Source organism: Ochotona curzoniae, unplaced genomic scaffold (assembly GCF_017591425.1).
Source record: "Ochotona curzoniae isolate NIBS_2020 unplaced genomic scaffold, NIBS_Ocur_1.0 scaffold_1852, whole genome shotgun sequence".
Lineage (NCBI taxonomy): Eukaryota > Metazoa > Chordata > Mammalia > Lagomorpha > Ochotonidae > Ochotona > Ochotona curzoniae.
In genome coordinates this window covers 30,396,706-30,403,822 of record NW_024467087.1, presented here as the reverse complement: position 1 = coordinate 30,403,822, position 7,117 = coordinate 30,396,706, and positions in this window count along the sequence as shown.

Below are 7,117 nucleotides of genomic sequence, written 5' to 3'. Positions count from 1 at the left end.
GTGACCCCATGAGTGAGATAATGTTTGAATTACTAGATGTACATAGAGGTCAATGTAACTTTTCCAAAGCCATGTAGCCACTAGGCAGTGAAGCCAGGATTCGAACTCAACCCGCTCCTCAGAGTCAGAATTCAAATTCAAGGCTATTTATTTTCAACAAAGTCATGATTATCTTTGATATATTCCACTGACTTGTGATCCCTCCAAAGGTGGCTTGCATTTTACCAGAATTTCTAGGGGAAAAAAGTGATGAATTTCCAAGGGAAATGATATCTGACTGTAGAATTGTAGGTAACCTGATGAAAATGCTGTTGCAGATGTGGGCCTCCGGCCACCTTGACCATCTGGCAGAAGATGCCCTAAGTGACTGCCAGCAGACATCTCATAAGAAGGTTATGATGAAGATTAGAACTGTCATTCAAGGAACATCCCCGAATCCTGAATAGGTGTGGGACACCAAATTTATAGGCCTGGAGCAGTAACTTGGAATTAATGTACAAAAAAACTTCTAAGGTAAATTTAATTTTGATCTGGAATATCACAGACATTTGCCTTTTTTCAGCGTTAATAATAGATAACAGTTATTAAGGATTTACAATGTGTTAGGTACTGCTCTATTGCCTTTACATATACTAATTATTTGAATTGTCACAACAATCTTATGATGCAGATAGTATCATTCACGTTTTCTAGACAATGAATCCGAGACACAGAGATGCAGTGATTTGCACAAGAGCGCACAGCTGGGATGTGTTGGAATCAAACTACCTTGTGAGTGCAGGTAACCCAACTCTAGTGCCACAGCTCCTAACTATTGTCTCTTAACCCACTTTAAAGAATAGATGTATTTGACAAGTAGAATTATACACAGAGAGCAAGAGATACAGTTCTTATGTCCACTGGTTCACTCCTAAAATGTGCACAACAGCCAGGGCCAGGGCCGGGCTAATCCAGGAGCCAGGAGTATATCCAGATCTCTCATGTGGGTGGCAGTGGTCCAAACATTCCTGCTGCTCCATCAGAACACTTTACAGGGAGCTAGATTGGAAGGAGAGCAGCCCAGACAGAAACTGGCACCCATATGGGAAGCTGATATTGCCAATATCAGCTTTATCTGCTTATGTCACAACTCCAGCTCCATCTGTTGCCACTTAAAAAAAAAAATCACAGGTGGTGTTCATTGGATTGATGCATATACTCAAAAAATGCTTTGGGATCCATAAGTTTCAGTTACAATAAACTTAGTCATTTTAAGACAGAAAATTCAAAACCATTTGGAGTCCTTAGGAGTTTAAACTCACTGACACTTCAAATCCTCCAGACCTTTTAGCACTGCTATGTCAGCAACATCAGGTAGGCACGCTCTCTCAGTAACTTATTTCCTCAGTTTTCTCACTTAGGGCACCAGAAAATCCATAAACACACCAGATTTCTATTACAACCCTTATCAGCTCCTGTTCTACATTGTCAATATCAAAATATATGGAGCTCAAGTATCAATGGATATTCTTTCCACAGAACTTGTATGTTTTGGATATGGCTTGATTCTGTCCCCCAACATTCATGTGCTGAAAACTCGGTCACCTACATAGTGACAGCACTGATCATTGCTGGAGCCTTAATAGGAGACAGCTAGTGGGATGTGATTAGACCAGGAGAGCCCAGCCTTGGGAAGGAAGGCACGAACGAAGTCTTTACAGAACCAAATCGATTGGCACAGGAGCAGCTTTTTTATAAAGCAGTCAGCGCACATGCACAGTCCCTCCTGCACGCAACCAATGCCCTCTCTGTTCTCCAACCCGTTCTAATAAAGCCAAAATATCCAGGAAGGTAAGGTAAACATGAGGGAGGCTAAGAGTGGAAAAACTACAAAAAAAAAAAAAAAAAGATGTTAGACAAACTTCTGCATCTTGATTGATTGATTGCAGTGAGACCTCTGGCCTGCGATTCCTGGCCTTCCTGGAACTATTTCACTTAGTCCTGCCTCACTGAAAGTTCTTTTGCATTCTCAGTAGTAGTAAACTCTGTCTGCCACGCTTGTATAAGAGTACCTCAAGAACCTTATACAAACAGTGAGATTAAGCCATTTGTTTTGATGCAAAAATTTGTAAACTCATGGATAGTTTTTGCAGAATATTTTCCACAAACTGCTTAAATACCCCTCTTAGGCATAAATGCAAATTTCTGCATCAAAATAGGTTGTTGATTCCATATTTCCACGAACTTTTTAAAGCCCCATCATGGAGAGCTGTGGATGTGTATTTATGGATCAGTTTTCCTTCCGTTTTGAATGTAGAGGTAGAAGCCTGACCCAGCTTTTTGTCATCTTCAGCCCAGACTATTTGACCAGACTAAGGCTCAGTGCTGTCCCCTAGCAGTAAGATTCGAAACTGAAATTAAATCTGCCGTTGTAATGACCGCAGACAGACAATAGATGTCACTGTGACACCATTATTATCAAATTTTCTTAACTATCCCTTATTGCACCTGTAAAACTGATGTTACAATTTCAACAGTTGTTTAAACTTGCATTGACTTTGATTTCACAGTTAGCTTCATATCTCTTCTCGCTCCCTATGTCAAATACATAAATGAATAAATTTTAAAGGGGGTAAATAATGTCCTGAAAGCCCAATTTAATTGTCTGTCAGGAGTCAACAGACTATGGTCTATGATTCAAATCCAGTGTGTCCTTTGTTTTTAGCATGTAATGGGTTTTGAAAGACTCATACCCATTTAATTGCCTTCTATGCCTGCTTTTTGCCCTTTTTGCTATACAATGACAAAATTAAGAATTTGTAACACAAAGCCTAGGACCATCTACTATGGATCTTTACATAAAACTACCAATTCCTGCTGTAGGCAGCTGGAAATCCCTGAAAAATATCAAACAAGTGAACAGTGTGTCAGATTAAAGTGACACCACTGCATGGAGGTCATGTGGAATATTCTATCCAGATATTTGTTTTGAGCAGAGAAGCAGCAGCTGGGGAAGGAGAGGTTTCAAGGAGAATAATTAGAAAACTATTTTAATAGTGTGGGAAGTAACAATTGGGACCAGTGTTGCAGTGCCATCAAATTAACGTGCCACTTGCTACAATAACATTCCATATGAGCACAGGTTGAAATCCCAGCTGCTCTGTTTCCAATCCATGTCCTTGTTATTGAAACTGTGAAAGCAGTAGAGGATAGCCCAGGTGTTTGAACCCTACCCCCGTGTTGGGTGACCAGGATAGAATCTCAGCAGTCTGGGTTCAGCCTAGGTCAAGTGCTGGCTTCGTGGTCATCTAGGGAGTGAACCGATAGATGGAAGATCTCTCTGTTTTCTTCTATCTCTCTGTAATTCCACCTATCAAATAAAGAAAAGTAAATGTTAAAAGTAACTATATCAGGCCCGGCACAGTGGCCTAGCAGCGAAAGTCCTTGCCTTGAACTCTCCGGGATCCCATGTGGGTCCTGGTTCTAATCCCGGCAGTTCTGCTTCCCATCCAGCTCCCTCTTGTAGCCTGGGAAAGCAGTCGGGGAAAGCCCAAAGCCTTGGGACCCTGCAACCACATGGGAGACCTGGAGGAAGTTCCTGGCTCCTGGCTTCAGATTGGCTCAGCTCCAGCCATTGCGCTCACTTGGAGAGTGAATCATTGGATGAAAGATCTTCCTCTCTGTCTCTCCTCCTCTCTGTATATCTGACTTTGCAAAAAAAAAAAAAAAAAAAAAAAAACTTAAAAAAATGTTTTTAAAGTAAAGTAACAATATCAGCTGCCATTGAGTGAGTACTATTTGACAGATCCCCTGGTACACAGTGTGTGGCACCCAGCAAGGTCATAAACCCACTGAAAATTACTTTTCCAAGTCTCTAAATATTAGCATATCCAGAGATTACCTAGAACACTCCGCCCTTCTCTAACTGTATTTCCTTTGCAAGCAAATCTAAGATTTCTGTCTCCCATGTGACATACTTTCCTACTAATTTGTTTGGTTTTCATCGGGGCATAATGTGGAATTATCTTGTTTTTAATGTACTTACAATTTTCTTCTCCATAAATGAGAGCTTCCTAAATTCAGGGGCTTAGATTTTTTTTTTTTTCATTGTTGAATATTCCTGCTGTCCAAATCCAAAGTCAAGCCTAAAACAGTACCTGGCACCAAGTCAGTGTCCAATACACATGCATTACACAAATGATCAAATGTATTCAAGTGAGCGGCACAGTCACATGGAGAAACCCAGCTGGAAATGAACTCAATGAGGGAGCTTATCAATGTAACCCAGAACTGAGAGCAGGATAAAAAACTTAGAGAGTGAATCTGAAGAAACAAGTGGTAGGTATTCAAAACCACCCCCCATCTCTGTGTCCATTCTTGTCCTTCACCCACACGAACAATTTCTTTCCCAGGCAAAGTAACACAAGGATCCACCAACTAGAGGATGATTGCAGGGTGATGGCAATTCAGTCGTTTTCCCACAATGAGCACAAGGCAGTGTGCATAAATACAGAGTTTGAAGTTACATAAAACAACTGCTACGATCTCCAGTTTTGAAGTTGAAACAATGAAAGCTGCCTACTTCAGCTGCCCATTTTGTCCTCTGTTGCCTTCTGCTAGCATAGAACCTAAAGGGAATTCTTCAAAATGTGGGGTAGGCAACATCTGTTGGCAAGGATGTGAGGATAAATGTACCCGACTCCACTGCTGTTGTGAATGTAGGCTAGGGCAGCCACTACAGAAGCCAACATGGAGACTGCCAAGACAGCTGGAAGTTCATCTACTGTATGACCCAGCTCTCCCTCTCATTGGAATATATCCAAAGGAAGGGAAACCCGCATATGAGAAAGTGACTTGTAACCCTGTATTTATAGTAGCGCAATCAACAGTGAGATACGAGAAAATATAGACAGACAATTCAAAGGATGCATATAACATACCAAGATGAAATAAAGAAGATACTAAAAATTTGAACAGATCAATAACAAATGAGACTGAGTGGTAATTAAAAGTATCCTATAAAAAAGTCAAGATTTGATGATTTTGCATCTAAATTACATAAAACATTTAAAGGTGAATTAACTACAACACTTCTCAAACTGTTTCCAGAATATTGAAAAAAAACTTGAAACTGACAAACTCTTTTTATGAGACCAGCACTGTTCTGATACCAAACATAAAAAAAAAAAGCAAATCACAAATTTTTGAAGAGATACAGTTATAAAAATCTCAGATTACAAAGAATGAAGGTAGATCCCTAACTCTCACCAAATCAACTACAGATGGGGCCCAGTGCAGTGGCCTAGCGGCTAAAGTCCTCACCTTGAACTCTCCAGGATCCCATATGGACACCAGTTCTAATCCCGGCAGCTTCACTTCCCATCCAGCTCCCTGCCTATGGCCTGGGAAAGCATTTGAGGACGGCCCAAAGCCTTGGGACCCTGCACCCGTGTGGGAGACCTGGAGGAAGTTCCTGTTTTCTGATTTTGGATCAGCGAAGCATCGGCCGTTGTGCTCACTTGGGGAGTGAATCGTCAGACTGAAGATCTTCCTCTCTGTCTCTCCTCTCTGTATATCCGCCTTTCCAATTAAAAAAAAATCTTCAAATCAACTGTAGCTGGAGGCCTGAAGTTATAAAATTGCTGGAAGAGAATACAAGGGGAACACTTTAAGACATTGCTGTCAGGCCATGTTTTTTGGGGTAAGACCCCGAATGCACAGGCAGCAGACAGAACTGTTTTGTTCATGACACAATTGGATTTTGATTCCCTTTGTTTCATTGCCTCATGTTTTTAAGCACCGCTAAGATTAAACGTGTATTGCAGCTTTACATTTTACATCCAGCATGTGATTAGAAGAACTCACTTTCTTTTTCTTCGAGGATTTACTCTGTGATGATGCACTATCTCCCACTTGGGGAAAAAAAAAAATAACAGCGGTAAAGAACTGATAAACTGGAAAGGCAAAACACGGAAATGCAATGCTTGTGTTGCCACTGTGACACTTGATAGAGTCCAAATTTGCAACACGAGTTGCCTGGCAGAAGCCAGCTCAGTAGGCATTTCTTTGTGTTGCCTGTCATGAATTTATTGTGAAAACGTTGGCAGCCAATGAAAAAGAATTCAGTTTTTTGCTCTTGAGGCAAAGGCAACAGTGGTCACTTAATATGTTTTTCATGTCCAGTAAGAAGAAAAGAAATTCAGTTAAGTTCTTGAAATACACACACACACACACACACATATACACACTTCTATCTTTTTGGTAGATAAGAGTTATTATATGTACATCATGCCTTCTTAAACTCCTAAAACATTTGGCAACTAAAACTTTTTGGGAAGCTCAATAAAATCCAAATATAGTCTAATATCAATATGGTTAAAACTAATAATAAAATATGTAAGATCATTCCACACACAGGCAGAGCTCCTATTTTGCTACTTGGAGAGTGTGAAGTTAAAATTGAACCCTGGGGAGTGTCTTTGTCTTTTTTTTTTTTTCTCTTCTCTTCTAGAATATTTAAAACGCCAAGTGCTACTTGAGAAAAATGTTTATATGATTCTATTGCTGGCCCAGTGCAATAGCTCAAGTGGCTAACTTTCCATCTCCAAGTATCAGGATCCCATATGGGCACTGGTTCATGTCCCGGCTGCTCCACTTCCCATCCAGCTCCCTGCATGTGACCTGGGAAAGCAGTGGAGGACATCCCAAAGGCTTGGGATCCCACACATGCATGGGAGATCCAGAAGAAGTTCCTGGCTCCTGGCACCAGCTCAGTGCCGCTTCGGTGGCTGCGGCCACTTTGGGAGTGAACCAGTGGTTCGAAGATCTTTCCCTCTGTTTCTCCTTCTCTCCATAAATCTGCCTTTCCAATAAAAATAAATCTTAAAAAAGTCCAAATGCCAAGGAGAGCCTTGAGTTCATTGACAATGTGACCAGCTTGCTGATAACGTGAACCCTTCCCTGGGAAGAAGCAATGAGGGCTCAGCTCTTTGGATATCTACCATCCACGTGGGAGACTGGATTTAACTACTGGCTCTCAGCTTTAGTCTTTCCTACTACAATGAAACACACCCAAATAAAGCACGTAACATAATATGTAAACTATATAACACTAGCACAAAAACATCAGAGGTCAGTC